The sequence below is a fragment of the Silene latifolia genome, chromosome 1, assembly GCF_048544455.1.
Source record: "Silene latifolia isolate original U9 population chromosome 1, ASM4854445v1, whole genome shotgun sequence".
NCBI lineage: Eukaryota > Viridiplantae > Streptophyta > Magnoliopsida > Caryophyllales > Caryophyllaceae > Silene > Silene latifolia.
Genome location: NC_133526.1, coordinates 168,696,526 through 168,713,844, shown reverse-complemented (window position 1 = coordinate 168,713,844; position 17,319 = coordinate 168,696,526).

Below are 17,319 nucleotides of genomic sequence, written 5' to 3'. Positions count from 1 at the left end.
AAGAGCTTGTAATGAACTTAGAAAAATAAGCATGCGCTTTACTTACTCCTAAAGAAATGCAATTCAATTTATTTGATGATATGAGGATGTCAAAATGTCAAAACGCAAGAGCGAAATGTCATAAGCTTTTTAGCGGGCTAGGGCCGGTTTTATTTCGTGTCGCAAGAGCGGCACGTGGGCCACGCGAGGTGCGTTTTATCCTATTCTAAGGGTAGTACTTTTTCAATTGGTCTAAGTTAGTCGGGTTAGAAAATTCATTCCCGACTAGGTATGTGATCTTAACCGCACCCCCTGAAAGTATGGACTTGACCAAGAATGGTCCTGCTTTTCCTCGTGGATCGACAGCTAAGAGAGTTCTGACTGACTTGAGTACTAAATCCCCTTTCTTGATATTTCTGGGCTTGACCCATTTATTGAAGGCTCGTTTGATGCGTGCCTGATATGTTTGCACATTATTTAATGCGCGTAGCCTTCGTTCGTCCAAGAGGACGAGTTCATCATACCTATCCCTATTCCATTCAGCTTCTGGGATTTGACTTTCGAGTAAAATGCATAGGGATGGGATCTCTAGCTCTACTGATTGTACAGCTTCCATGCCATAAGTCAAAGAGAAAAGAGTGGCCCCATTGGGTGTCCTAACTGACGTGCGATATCCCCATAGCGTAATGGGTATTTTGCTAGGCCAATCGCGATAATTGTCGATCATTTTATGAGGATTGTGACGACGTTTTTGTTAGTTGCCTCTACCGCGCCATTGGTTTGAGGTCTATATAGCGAGGAATGGTGATGCTTGATCTTATATTTGGCTAGCACCTGTGCAGCTTCGGCTTGAAAATGTGACCCGTTATCACTAATGATTTCATGTGGGCAACCATATCGACTGATGATATTGGTTTATATGAACTTTGCCACCTTCTTGGTTGTAAGGCTACTGTAAGATGCTGCCTCGACCCATTTAGTAAAATAGTCGATAGCTACTAAAATGAAACAATGGCCTCCTGTCCCAGCTGGAGTGATTTTCCCGATGATGTCTATTACCCAAGCGGAAAATGGCCAAGGAGATGTCATGGTATATAGCATTGAGGGAGGAACATGTTGCACATTCTCGAAGATCTGGCAATTATGGCAATGCCTAACATATTTGATACAATCTGACTTCATTGTTGTCCAGTAATACCCTAGACGTGTAATCTTCTTTGCCATCATGGGTCCGCTCATGTGAGCACCGCATTCTCCATCGTGAACTTCTTCCATCACTTTTCGTGCCTGTGAATGATCAAGGCAACGCATGACGACACCAAGTGGCGTTCTTTTGTATAACTCCCCCCGAATGAGGATGTATTAGGAGGCAAGTAGGTGTATGGCGCGTTGTCCTCTCTTATCCATATCTGTTGGACATGTACCGTTAATCTTGAAGTTTAGAATGGCCTGAAACCAAGGTTCCCCTGGGTTTTCCTCTTTATCTATAAGGAAGTGTACATAGGCTGGCTTTGACCGTCGTTCGATGCATAAAGGCATTTCAACCACGTTGTCTGACATATTGATCAAGGATGCGAGTTTTGCAAGAGCGTCCGTAAACTGATTTTATTCACGAGGCAGGTGTAGATAGGTAACCTGATCGAAGAATTGAGCAACCTGATATATCCTAGCCTAATAGGGTTCTAGACTTTCACTTCGGATTTTCCAGGATCCAGTGATTTGGTTGATGATTAAAGATGAGTCCCCGTGAACTCGAAGGTTTTTGATGCCTAAACTCACTGCTGCTTGTAAACCAATGAGGCAAGCTTCATACTCTGTTGCATTATTTGTCACCTTGAAGTCGAGTTTGATAGAAAGTGGTGTATGCTCGCCTTCAGGAGAAATGAGAAACACTCCTATTCTAAACCCTCTCAAATTGGATGCTCCATCAAAGTAAAGATCCCAAGAATCCGCACTGGTTTGTAATATATCCTCATCTGGAAACGACCATGTGTCTATTGCTTGCGTATCATTGATAGGATTATCTGCGAAGAATTCAGCCACAGCCCGTCCCTTTATGACTTTCAAAGGTACGTATTTGAGATCGAACTCTGAGAGCATTAAGGTCCATCTTGCTAAGCGTCCATTAAGAACGGGTTTCTCGAAGAGGTATTTGACGGGATTCATTTTAGAATACACTTTGACCGAGTAGCTAAGCATGTAATGGCGTAGCTTCTTTGTTGCCCACACAAGAGCGAGGCACGTCTTCTCGAGAGGTGTATACTTACTCTCGTACTCCAAGAACTTCTTACTAAGGTAGTAGATAGCTCTTTCTTCCTTTCCAATAGTCTGTGCGAGCATGGCCCCCATGGCTGTTTCGGTGACTGTGAGATATAAACCAAGAGGTTGATATCGTTGGGGAGGCATTAGCACTGGTGGTTTGGCCAATATTTCCTTTATCCTGTCAAATGCCTTTTGACAGTCTTCGTCCCATATGGTGTGGTCCGTTTTCTTGAGCTTTTTGAAGATAGGTTCGCAGATCATAGTGAGTTTTGATATGAATCGACTTATGTATTGCACTTTGCCAAGGAATCCTCTGACCTCCTTTTCTGTTTGGGGTTGTGGCATCTCGATTAAGGCCTTGATCTTGGATGGATCAATTTCTATCCCCTCTGGCTGACAACGTATCCCAGAAGCTTGCCTGACGTTACTCTGAATGCACATTTCTGAGGATTGAGTCTCATGTTGTATTTGCGTAATCTGAGGAAGAACTTGCGAAGGTTGGTGATGTGCCCTTGCCTATCCTTATATTTGACGATCATATCATCCACATACACCTCCACTTCTTTATGCATCATGTCATGTAACAAAGTAGTCGCAGTGCGTTGGTACGTAGCCCCAGCATTGATTAGCCCAAATGGCATAACAGTGTAACAATATGTGCCCCACTGAGTGACGAAGGCTGTCTTGTGCATATCTTCTATGGCCATTTTGATTTTTTTATACCCTAAATACCCGTCCATGAAGGATAACAACGCGTGATCTGCTGTATTATCTACCAATATATCGATGTGTGGTAGAGGAAAGTCGTCTTTAGGACTCGCTTTATTCAAGTCTCCGAAATCAACACAAACCCGGATTCGCCCATCCTTTTTGGGCACGGGGACTATGTTAGCCACCCAGTCTGAATACTCCGAAACTTTGGTGAATCCGGCTTTGAATTGCTTATCGACTCCTTCTTTAATCTTAAGAGCCCACTCTGTCCTCATCCGACGAAGCTTCTGTTTTACGGATTTTAAACCTGGCTTGATTGGAATTCGATGTTCTGCAATATCCATGTCGATCCCTGGCATGTCTTTGTAGGACCAAGCGAAGACATCCTTGAATTCGTCTACGATGTTGATGAAGTTGGCCCTTTCAGTTGGGTCTAGGGTCGTCCCTATCCTAAGTTCTTGGGATTCTAATTCCGTTCCTACCTTGATAGGTTCGGTGTTTTCTATAACTGGTGCCCCTTCCCCCTCTTCTAGTATTTCTTTAATTATATAGGGAGGTAATTCGATTGAGCCTGGGTCAGGATCATCCTCATTATCATCGTAAATAGAATTGCATTCAGAATAGCACAAGGAGTAAGCAGAATCAGATTTATTCATATTAAAGTTTGAAAACAGCTGAAACAAAGAAGCCATCTGCACAGTAGTCAGTGGCGGTAAAGGGACAGTTGCTGGGACATGCCCCAAGCTACTATTACTAGGCGATACTATGCTAGGCAAAACAGAGGGGTTGGGAGTGACGACACGAGGAGACTCTCTAGCGACTTCTCTAGACTTAGGCTCCGACTCCGACTCTGATTCCGACTATAACTCGAATTCATCGTCTTCGGGTTCTCCTTTGAATATCTCTCCTTCTCCAGTTGTGAGCTTGAAGAGCCTTCCTTGATTATTGGTCCATTTGATCGACTTTCTCCATCCTTTCTGCTGATTTGAGCTGGCGTCAATGATCATTGCTGTAGGGTTAAAATGGTCATCCTTGATACCCGTCGTTGTGAGTACCAAAGATAAAATTTATAATCTCCTATTAAGACTAACCTAGGCTAGTGGTAACAGGGTCGAACCACAAGGAGGCAGTTGTAAACTTTAGTTGATTTATGCTCAATCTGAGGTAACTATTGTGGGGGTTGATTTGAATTGGTCTACAGCTAATAGTAAATAAAGACAGTAAACTAAATAAAAGATTTAAACAGATAAAAGAAGGGCACTAGGATGGTCGGGTCATTATAGCTTCGGCGGCAGCAAACTAAGTCGGTCTAAATCAAACACAGGTAAGGCGGGAAATAAAGAGGTCCTCTCGGTCCACTCTTAACAAATAGCATCTCTCGATCTCGCTATAGGTCCCTAATGTCACTAATACTAACTTTCGTCCTGAAAAGTGACTAACGGTCTAAACTATACCTATCTTTCGATCTTAGCACAGTTTAGTCGATTTAATTGATGGTCTAATAACCTCCCCTACCTTTCGATCTAATGGGTCAGTCACGAAATAGGTATCTAACTGGTCGCATGCATTCGATTCGTTAAATACAAGATTAAATTCAATTAAAACGAATATAAACCCTACGAGGTCAGTCGATCGACTGATAAGGTCGGTCGATCGACCAACACGCGAAACAGCCTTCCCTAATCTAATGCCGCCTATGCCATAAATCGCCTACATCCTAGCACTAAAGAATTAGCTACTCATGATAAAGATGAAAACAACAATAAAACTCATAATAATCACTGAATTCATGCTTAAGGTAAATAACAATAATGACAAAACGATAATTGGCTTTCGGGACACTAGCTATCAATTTTATACTAATAATGAAAGTAAACAACAAACGGAAACTAGAGCAGAATGAATACCGAGATTTAAGAGAAAGATTGAGAACAAAGGCAGAATTCCAATGCTAAAATCGATAACCCAAACCCTAGTTACTCGAAATAAACTGAAAACTCAAAGTACTGTATTGTGATAGAAACTTAGATAAAAACTTGATATCTAAACTGATGGTTTTATGTTACGTTATATAGAAATCAACGCAACATCTTATTTCCTAAACCTAAACTTCACGGGCTTCAAGATTCATGGTCTTTCAATTCACGTCTGTAATCGAAATCTGGTCGATCGACCGTGGTAATCTTTGGTCGATCGATCGCTCTCCAAGAAACAAGTAGCTTTCGGAACCGAGAATTGGTCGATCGATCAAGGTGGTCGATCGATCGGCCGAGTTGCTAATTGACTTCTTAAAATACGTGGACTTGTCTTTTGGGCCTTGGATTGCGCACCAAGCTCGTTCCTTGAGTGATTCCTTTACGTCATTTGTAATGCAGATTACTCGGGGACGGATTTGATTGATTTTCCGTTGAATTCTTCACATTTCTGCAATAATGTACAAAATACGGAAGTAGACGGAAATAGGGAGAAATGTAGCATAAACTACAAGAATGAGCTCTGAAATGCGTGTAAAATGGGATGTAAAACATCATATAAATAACACGCATCAAACTTCCCCAAACCAAACCCTTGCTTGTCCCCAAGCAAGAACTAGACTCGATCTAATGACCTAATGGAACGAGTTCAATCTCAGAGCGAAATGCACTGTTAAACCTAAACCGATTTAATGCACAACCAACAATCAATTAGTAATGTGAATCATGCAAACGAGTTATAAAGTCGTTAAAGATCGCTGCACCTTTGACTATAGAGACTTATCAAATTGGATTCTCGCGGGTCGCTCAAATCACTCAATAAGTACAGGTGAATATATGTAAGATAGAAAGAATTCATTTTTGTAGAGACTCTCACCTAACTACGACCTATAAGAACATGCCTGCAATAAAAGATGAAAATGATCTCTATAACCGTACATATGCATTCCAACCAACAGATGACCAATGACACATGCCGAGGTATAAATATGGAAATGTGAGGTATGGGTAAGAAGAGGCAAAACAATTATGGAAAAATGGAGGTACAGGTGATCAAGCTAGTACCAAAACGGAACCAAATGGCAACATCCAACTTCTTGCTCATAATCAAACGAAACGGTGCTATAGCAAGCACAAGACTCACAATCTCCAAACTAACAAATCACTAAACTCCCCATAGGATATAAATGAAACATGGGAGCAAAAATCGCCAAAAGATAAGGATTAAATTATGCGAATTGATTTCTTTCTCGGATCTTCAGTCGATCGACTATAATTGGCAGTCGATCGACTGCTTTGAACAGTACAGGACACTTTTTTCATTTCTTTTTCGAATCATTTTTTTTTCATTTTTTTTTCTTTCTTTTTCTTTTGTTTCTTTCTTTCCTTTTTTCATTTTCCAATCATCATCTCAACAGAGCAAATGCCACCAAAACGAGTAACAATCCCAAGAACACAGACTACTAGCTTGACGAGGGACAAGCTAAATGTAGGATGTAGTAATGGGACAAAAAGGCTATTTTTGGCAGTGTGAAGCTTATGGGTAAAATGAGAAAAGGCAACCTCTACCACATGTGTCAACAAACCACAAACCGAATGCATACAGGTATTAAGTAGATCAAATTCATATTCATGCAAATTAAGGAAAACATGTCTCATAAGGAGTACTACTCACATTCCTAAATGAACTGGTCATGAATGTCACCAGTTATAAGCTCTAAACCTCAGAAATATGATGTAGCTTGCCAATTTTCTAAGTCAAGTCTCAAGTTCAGCAAATGTAACGAAAACTCGTAGATATGCATTTACGATTCTACTAATAACATGTTAATCTAGCAAGGCTCAGGCAAAACAAGTGCAAAATGCAAAATCATCATAGAAATACTACCGTTCCGACTCGACCTATATGCTAAAATAAACGTGCGTTTTTTGAAATTTTGAAATTTTATCAATTTTTTTTTTTTTTGAATTTTGTATAAATATGAATAAAGAAACAACAATGCAAAAACATAATATAAACGTGAATGCAAGCAAATGATATGCGACGCAAAACCCTTCCCCAAACCAAATCGCACAATGTCCCCATTGTGCAAAATCATGTAGTGAAGAAAAGAGAAATGGGAATTTGCGAGAAAACAACTAAGCAAGACATAAAAGAAAGATATGGAACTCACAAGACTTTAAGCGCAGCAAAGGAAACCTCCCCAAACCAGCGTGAGCTAGGAGGTTTCAGTAGCTAGCAGTGCTACCAATAAAGACCTGAAAAGGCAATTGAAAACCACGCATAAGACCGAAGAAAACAATTTTGAAGTGTAACAATTGTGCACAAGTGAGACAATAGAAGAAATAGATAATTCGACGGAAAATAAAGTGGAGTAGAAGACTCCCTTAGGTCCGCATATCGACCAAACACAGCAGGGGAGAGGTCGTGAACGAATATAGCGGCAGCAGTGGTCGATCGACCATGGAGATCAGTCGATCGACCAGGTGGACGTGAACAGTAGCTCCTGTAAACCTGCAAGTCAGTCGATCGACTAGGTACTTCAGTCGATCGACTGAAAATACTGCTGCAGCGTCTTATTTCCTCGTAATTGCTCAATGATTTGAGCTAACAAACTCCAAGTACCTGTAAAAAGCACAAAAGTACGCGCCCAAAATTGCGCAAAACCCAGAAGAATGTCGAAAGCATTTAAAAATCCTAAGCAAAAAGAGTAAAAGCGAAGTTTTCGCGCACACAAAAGCAATAAAAATGTCTTAACAAAGCAAATAGAATGAAGTTTATAACGAATTTGATCAACTAATAGTTGATCAAGAAGGACCATGGTATGGCCCACTTCGTCGGCTTCTGGCTACTAGAGGTAGCCTCATAGGTGCTCATGTTATCAGTTGCACCCTTCTTAGCTTCGACAGTCGGAGAGCTCAGCTGATCAGCTTCGTCACCTCTCCAATCAAGGACTTCCTTGGGATCGTCAGACTCCAAATCAGACCATCTCACCTTGGCTGGCTCACCTTCCACTTCCTCATCGGTCCCATAGCTTAGGCATCCAAGACCTCCTCTTTGAGTGATAGGCTCTCTCGCGGCTGGAATAACTTGCAGCTTGCTCTTCCCCAAACCAGCTCCTGCATTATTAGAAACAGACAAATCTTCCTCCAGTTTGCTCCCGGTCTGGGGCGGAGGGGTTACAACAGGAATAGAAATAGGCATATCGGGAAGTACAAAGTATGATTTCTTTTCGTAAACCGTATTACAAGTTACGGGCCACATGGGATCCTTTTTCTTTAGCTTTTGGGCAAAGACAATAGAGTGCTTTCCCACTTTGAAAGTCAAGGTTCCTAGACCGACATCTATAATCGCACCAAAATAGCGGTGTGCGAAATGGCCTACCCAAAATAATGGGAATATGGTCATCCTCGGGCATGTCAAGGACAACAAAGTCAACAGGGAAGAAGAACTTCTCTATACGGGACGGGTATGTCCTCTAGGACTCCTATAGGCTCGACCGCAGATCGGTCGACCATCCGAAGCTGTCATCTCGTTATTGCAAACCTGGTCAACTTAAGCTTTCTAGCTAGACTCAAAGGCATGACACTTATGCTAGCTCCTAAGTCACATAATGCCTTTTCGATAGAAAAGGTACCTATCTTTGCAAGGAACGAAAAACGCCGGGTCTTCTAACTTATGGGGCGCGAGTGTGAGACAAGTAGGAGCAAGACTCTTTAGTTAACGCAATAGTGTGAACATGTTCAAGCGATTTTTTCTTTGACAACAACTGTTTCATAAATTTAGTGTATCTTTGGCACTTGGTTAACTAACTCAAGGAAGGGTACCTGAACATTCAAGCTACGAATAACTTTCTCAAATTTACTAAAAGATACCTGTTCCTTCGTCGGCACGAGTCTCTCCGGATATGGGGCTGTAAGGAGTACCTTAGCCCTCTCCTCTAAGTCGCGTGTGCCGGTATCCTTGGACTTAGTGTTGGGAAATGTGTCCTCAACAATAGTGCGATCACATGATTTAAATATCATTATTAAATCTCATTTTAAAGAATACAATTGGGAAGTAATTTTTGTTTCTTGTCAATTTGGTCAACATATATCGGTAATGATTGGCTGACTAGAGTTTGACATTACTGTCGTGTGACGGTGGTGATCAGTTGACCCCCTAGGTCATACCTATAGGGCAACACTCTTAATTGATTATTTAATTAATCGTATAACATTACGAGTTAATTAAATTATTTGAAAATTGACGGACGATTTTGGAAGTAAAATTTACGTATCATATTGAAATGTGATTAAATAAGATACGGTCTGAGTAATTGAATTGTATCATTACTCGGATGAAATAATTGTTTAAAGTAACAATTAAATTGAATGAATTGTTATAAATACAATCAGTTGTGATTTATAAATTGGTAAAATTTTTGGTACAAGTAATTATGATATTACTAAGTCGATATTTGTATGTGACGTATTTTATTAATACGTTGATTTTTAATATGTTAAAAATTACATAACAAATTTATGTCACATATTACATGTGACATATTGACAAATTGACAAAAATAATATGGACTCTATATTATCCATTGTGCCGAAATTAGGGGAAGAAATAGGCTAATATTGTGTTTGATTAAGATAATGGTAAACACAATGATTACCTTATTTCCTAGCCATGCAAGCCTATTATGTATTGTAAAGAACAACACTTGCATGCATTGGCTCACCCTAAAGGCTCCTCTTACACGGTTTTGGGGAAGAAAAATGATCATTGTTTTCTATATAATTTTACCTAATAATATACTAAAAGTAGTGTATTATTATTCATTCTAATTTACTCATTCAAAATACAAGTTCTAGTGAGAAGAAAAAATCCTCTCTTCTTCTCTCTTAAAAACCGAAACATATAAGTGTTTTATAAAAGTTTTGGTTCAATTTTCTACCTTGATTAATATTATACTAGTATTTGTAATATTAATCAAATTAAGAGAAGCCTTGGGTATAAAGCTTAGGGAGAGATCTTATACTTAGATCTTGTTCATCCATAAGGAAAAGCTCAAGATCAAAAGAGAAAGGTGATCTCTTTTGTGCCCTTAAATCCGAAATCAACAATGTAAGGACATTATTTCTCTTCTTTTATATTATTGTTTGCATGCATAAAATCCGTTTTAATTTTATGACAAATTATTTTAGACATATATGAGTATGTTAATATGTATATGAATCTACATTTCCTTCAATTGGTATCAGAGCCACGGTTGTTTGCATGCAAATTGGTTAAAAGTTTTTCCGAGTTATATGAATAACAAATAAAACTTGTAAAATTTGTGTTATTATGATATATCACGAAATTATTACATGCATGTTAATATTTCTGGTCCTAAAATGTTTTAGGATATTTTGGTTAATTTTTCGGATTTTTATTGTTCATAATTTACTATAATGGCATTTAAATGTGATTTTACGAGTAAAAATGTCATTTTTGGTATAAAATTAGCTATACTTCGAATTTTCACTTGGTTTTTGGATATGTTGTCACATATATTATTTTGAGATAACGTGTAAATTTTCATAATTTTTGGACTTGTTATGCTCGAAAAATGAATTTTTCATTATTAAATTCGGATTTAAGTGAAAAATAGGTTAATATGAGTTAAATTTCGAATCTGGTCATATAAAATTAATATGTTGTCACATGAAATTTTACAAGATGTGTGTAAAATTATTGGCTATAAAGAAGTCTTTTTGCATGATTTATGAATTTTTGAAGAAAAATAGTATAAATAGTGACATTATTAGTGGAAAATTAATAAAACATAATCTATGACTTAGGAAAAACGTCTAATGTTGCATTTTATTATATTTTTCAGATCTAAAATTGAAAAGTTAATGAAAATAATTTTTTCCATGTTTTTATGATTATTTTATTAAAAATCGATAAACCGCAACATTGTTTTTCCGGAAAAATTTCGAAATTTTTAACCTAAGATTTTGAACATTATGAGTGTCATGGAATTTTTCCAGAATGTTCATGAATTTAAATTTCAAATTTTGAATTTATTTGAATTTTTGGATTTATTTGAAGTTTAATAGCTTATTTTTGTAATTTTTGGTCCATTTATGAACAATTTTGTAAATAAAAGTTAATTATGGTCAAATTATTAGTGAAGACTATATTTTGAATCCTAAGAGGTTAGGGTAATTAACTTATGCATAAATATGAGTTTATGTATTTTTTGTGATTGTAAAATGTTGAAATCACGCAAATCCGTAAAAACCGAGTAATATACGATATTGGCTAATTAAAAGGCGATTTAGCATAAAATTGAGCATGTTCATACATATTATAATGCTGCATTTTTTTTTTTGTTATGATTGTCATAATTTTAATTTATGTAATTTTGAATTATGTAATTTTACTTAGTATGGCCTTAGATTTTAATTGGTATTTCCCGAAATGTATGGGAATATCGATTCGGTTGTAATTTTTTATTGTGATCTCGTATCACCGTTTTGTAATTTAATAGATTTACTTTATTTTAGTTACAAATGTATAATAGGAAATTATGTAATTTGTTATGTAATTTTATTCATTCCGGAGTTCCCAAAGACGGATTTCTTCAAGAATGGCGATACATAAAGACGGTGTTACATCGAGATGCGTGCCACAACCGAAGTTCAAGGGACCAATGGAGTTGGTTTCCGAATATGTAATAGTTAAATAGTTTTTCTATTTTAGGAAAGGCCATACTAGGATTTTTTTATCTTTATGCTTGCATTTTATTTTATGTCACATGCATCGCTAAATCGCCATAACTAAACATGCATTGTCTTATCGAGTTTATCGACCGTGTCAATTAGAATTATCGTAGTTCACCGCTTTGGTTCACTTAAAACGTGATAGATAATAAATTGACATGACCTCTCGCTAAAACAATTAATTGAGACATAGCCTTACCAAATAGTAGAAACCATGAAAACCTATTTCGCGAGGGAGTGCACTCGGCCCTACCGGGGTACAAACCTTGTTACGTAGGGGAAGTGGGTGATGAATGTTAATCCACCGAGTTCATATTAATAAGGGTTTCATCGGCCATACCGTGCCCAAGTTGATGTGGACTTGGATCATGGACACATTTATTCGAAATTTGGATTGAGCTCAACGGAAGTATTCGCGACCGTAGTTGCATGTGTTCCGGGCTATAGATAAATATTAGAGTAATTTTATCGACCAAGAGTTCTAAAAGTAGAATCGATTAAAACGTTAATCCACCGAGTTATATTGATAAGGGTTTCATCGGCCATACCGTGCCTAAGTTGATATGAATTTGGGTCTTGGAATCATTTATTATAGTTGGGTAGAGGTCACTATATAAATGTTCATATCTTGTTAATTTGCAAGTATGATTTAAAAAGACAAATGTTAATATTTCCTTTCCTCCATATTTGTAGTGCATTACAATGAATCCATCAAATGCTACCGCACCAATTACTATTGAGTCATATCACCATGTTCTTGACGACGTATGCTCCAACAATAATTTCGATACAACTAGAGAACTTCATTTCGGGATAGGTTCGAATGGAAACCTTAATTTCATCACCTCTTCTAAACCACCCACTTCTACTAGACCTCGTGTGAGTCCATCTCAGGAAGACTACCTCATACGGTCTATAGGGTCTTTGTCTCTGGAAGATAAAGATGCCAAAGCTAGTGGGAGCTCTAGCAATCAAGTTCTTGCTTCAAAGGGCAAGAGGTTTAAGAAGAAGGGAAAGAAAATCAAAAACTTCAAGCAAGTTAATGATGAGTGCCATTATTGCTATGGCATGGGACATTGGCTTAGGAATTGCCCTATGTATTTGCGAAATATAAGGGAAGGACTCATTACTTCAAAAGGTACAATTCCTAAAGAAATTTATGTTATTGATATAAATTATACTTCCACTACGACATGGGTACTAGATACCGGTTGTGGTTCTCACCTTTGTAATGATTTACAGGGTTTAAGAGATGTGGAGAGGCTTAGCAAGGGAGATGTGGATCTACGCCTTGGAAATGGAGCTCGGGTAGCGGCCGAATCCAAAGGAACTTATGTTCTAGCTTTGCCAAATGGATTTGAGTTGTATTTGCATAATTGTTTTTATGTGCCTACGCTCTCTAAAAACATTATTTCAATCGCCATGCTAGACATGGACGGTTTTTGTTTTGTCATTAAGAACAATCGTTGTACTATTTCTAGGAATGATTTGGTTATTGGCCAAGCTTCTTCCATTAATGGCATTTACATTTTAGAGACCTCAAATCCAACAAATGATATTTATAACATTCAATCAAAGAAACTCAAATCAAGTGACCCAAGTGAAGCGTTCATTTGGCATTGTCGATTAGGTCACATAAACGAGAATCGCATCAAAAGATTAATTTCTACTAATGTGATTACACCATTTGATTATCAATCATTTGGTACATGCGAATATTGCCTACTTGGCAAAATGACTCGTAATCCTTTTAGTGGTAAAGGGACACGAGCTAGTGAACTATTGGGACTCATACACACCGATGTGTGTGGACCAATGAGTATCACCGCTCGTGGTAATTATGACTACTTTATAACCTTCACCGATGACTTAAGTAGACATGGGCATGTCTATTTAATGAAACATAAGAGTGAAGCGTTTGAGAAATTCAAGGAATTTCAAAATAAAGTAGAGAACCAATTAAACAAAAAGGTAAAAGCACTACGTTCCGATCGTGGTGGTGAATACCTTAGCCTTGAATTTGATTCACACTTGAAAGGTTGTGGTATTATATCACAACTTTCTCCACCCGGAACACCACAACTCAATGGTGTTGCCGAAAGGAGAAATCGAACCCTACTTGATATGGTTCGATCAATGATGAGTCAAACCGAGTTACCGAACTCGTTTTGGGGATTTGCGATTCAAACCGCAATTAGATCTTTGAACAATAGTCCCACTAAATCCACCGAAAAGACTCCATATGAGATGTGGACGGAAAAGGTTCCCAATATATCCTATATGAGGATTTGGGGATGTGATGCTTACGTCAAGACTAAAGCCGACAATAAGCTTGCCCCAAGATCCGAAAAATGCACCTTTGTAGGTTACCCCTCGCATTGTCGAGGATACTACTTCTACAAACCTCAAGAAAACAAAGTGTTTGTGTCTAGTGAGGCTGTCTTCTTAGAAAGTCAATTTATTTCTAAGAGACAGAGTGGGAGAAATTTTGAACTTGATGAAGTTCAAGAGCCACAAACCGAGGTAGAGACGGAAGAAGATGTTTCTTCGTCGTCTAACGCGGTTGTACCTCCTCCACTAAGAAGGACGGGCCGAGTAATTCGCCATCCCGATCGATATGTGGGACTTATCGAGGAAGATGGAACACTCGATGTGTTGCTTATGGAAAGTGACGAGCCCGCCACCTACAAGGCCGCAATCTCTAGTCCTAATTCCACCTTATGGCTTGAAGCCATGAAGTCCGAAATGGATTCTATGCTTGAATACCAAGTTTGGGACTTGGTAGATTTGCCTAAAGGGGCAAGACCACTTCAATGCAAATGGATATTCAAAGTCAAGAATGGCATAGAAGGACATGACGATGTCTACAAAGCTAGGCTAGTGGCAAAAGGATTTACCCAAGTCCAAGGTCTCCATTATGATGAGACCTTCGCCCCCGTAGCCATGCTAAGATCCATACGGATTTTGTTAGCGATCGCCGCATTTCATGATTATGAAATATGGCAAATGGATGTCAAAACCGCTTTTCTAAATGGGCATTTAGAAGAGGAGGTGTACATGATACAACCCGAAGGTTTTGTTGATTCTAAAAATCCTAACAAAGTGTGCAAGCTTAAGAGATCCATTTATGGTCTTAACCAAGCATCAAGAAGTTGGAATCATCGATTCAATGATGTGATAAAGGAAAATGGTTTCACTCGAAATGTTGAGGAACCATGTTTATACATGAAATTTAGTGGGAGCAATGTTGTGTTCCTAATCTTGTATGTCGATGACATACTACTCATTGGAAATGATATTCCAATGTTGTCTTTGTTAAGAAGTGGTTAGGTAACCACTTCCAAATGAAGGATTTAGGAGAGGCACAACGCATATTAGGTATCCGGATCTATAGAGATAGATCCAAGAGGATATTGGCACTAAGTCAAGAGTCTTATGTCGATAAGATTCTTCGACGGTTCAGCATGGACAAATCCAAAAGGGGTTTGGTACCTATGGTAACCGGGACGATATTGAGCAAGACTCAATCTCCCTCCGAGCCCCATGATGTTGAACGCATGAAGTTGATCCCTTATGCTTCCGCTGTTGGATCAATCATGTATGCCATGATATGCACACGTCCTGATGTCTCGTATTCCTTGAGCATGACGAGTAGATATCAAGGAAATCCAGGTGAGAGTCACTGGATTGCTGTCAAGAACATCCTTAAGTACTTGAGAAGAACTAAGGATTCTATCCTTGTGTTTGGAGGAGACACTGAGTTGCGTGTTACTGGATACACGGACTCAAGTTTTCAAACAGATAGAGATGACATGAAATCACAAGCTGGTTTTGTTTTCATGCTCAATGGTGGTGCCGTAAGCTGTAACCGCGGATTCGACAACGGAGGCTGAGTAAATAGCAGCATCAGAAGCTGCCAAGGAAGCTATGTGGATCAAGCAATTCACGGAAGGTCTAAAAGTAGTACCTACCGCCAATGATCCCATCACTCTCTATTGTGATAATAGTGGGACGATCTTCCAAGCTAAGGAGCCAAAGTCTAGTAATAGATCTAGACATGTACTTAGAAAGTTTCATGTAATAAGAGATTTCATTGAAAGAAAGGAAATTGCGATTTGTAAGGTTGGGACGGATGACAACATAGCCGATCCTCTCACCAAGCTTTTATCGCAGGCTAAGCATGATGGGCATGTTACGTCCATGGGACTTAAACGTGTACCAAATTTCTGTTAGATTTTGAAATGAAATAAAAGTGTTGTTTTTGTTCATGTTCATAATCACATTTGTCTTTTATCTTTAATTTATACTTTGTTACATCCATACGGGTTGTAGAGACAATTGAACCCCGTTAAAGTGAACACGGATTAACATAGTATTTGCCCATAGTCACTTGTATGAGGTGACGTCTCGAAGTGACTAGAGTGTGAGGCGATTGATGGCAAGTTCAAGTGCCATAGAGTCATGTGAGATGACTAGTCGATCACATAGGCAGATGTTAGGAACATTTTGTCGGGCCTTATGACCGCTTATAGAGTTCGGCAAATTTATATAGCCTGGTCGTGGCGAGAGCTACTATAGTATTCTAATGAGTCGATTCTTTTGACTAAAGACTATTCGCCTAAGATGGCACAGTTTCAGATTAACTTTGATTTGTGCTACTACGACCTTCGTAAATGGGGTCAAATGGGCATATTTTGGGTTATGATGGTTGTGGCTAGTCGAAGGGAATGAGTGCGATAGGAATTGTCCACCCCTTGTCAGGGTTATAACAATATCTCAGGGCCACTCGAGGAGTAATGAACTGGAAATGCGTGGCCACACTCGGAAAGTATCTATGATAGATAAGTCCGGTCAATCGGTTATTCTCCAGATCGAGGAAACCACTCTCGATATGATCACTTGCAAGTACGACACGAAAGACACCTTGCATTGAGTGGGAGATAGTAATAGGACAAGAGAATTGGTGACGCACACTTGTCGAGGACAAGTGGGAGATTGTTGGGAAATGTGTCCTCAACAATAGTGCGATCACATGATTTAAATATCATTATTAAATCTCATTTTAAAGAATACAATTGGGAAGTAATTTTTTTGTTATCACAATGGTCAACATATATCGGTAATGATTGGTGACTAGAGTTTGACATTCTTTGTCGTGTGACGGTGGTGATCAGTTGACCCCTAGGTCATACCTATAGGGCAACACTCTTAATTGATTATTTAATTAATCGTATAACGTTACGAGTTAATTAAATTATTTGAAAATTGACGGACGATTTTGGAAGTAAAATTTACGTATCATATTGAAATGTGATTAAATAAGATACTGATCGAGTAATTGAATTGTATCATTACTCGGATGAAATAATTGTTTAAAGTAACAATTAAACTGAATGAATTGTTATAAATACAATCAGTTGTGATTTATAAATTGGTAAAATTTTTGGTACAAGTAATTATGATATTACTAAGTCGATATTTGTATGTGACGTATTTTATTAATACGTTGATTTTTAATATGTTAAAAATTACATAACAAATTTATGTCACATATGACATGTGACATATTGACAAATTGACAAAAATAATATGGACTCTATATTATCCATTGTGCCGAAATTAGGGGAAGAAATAG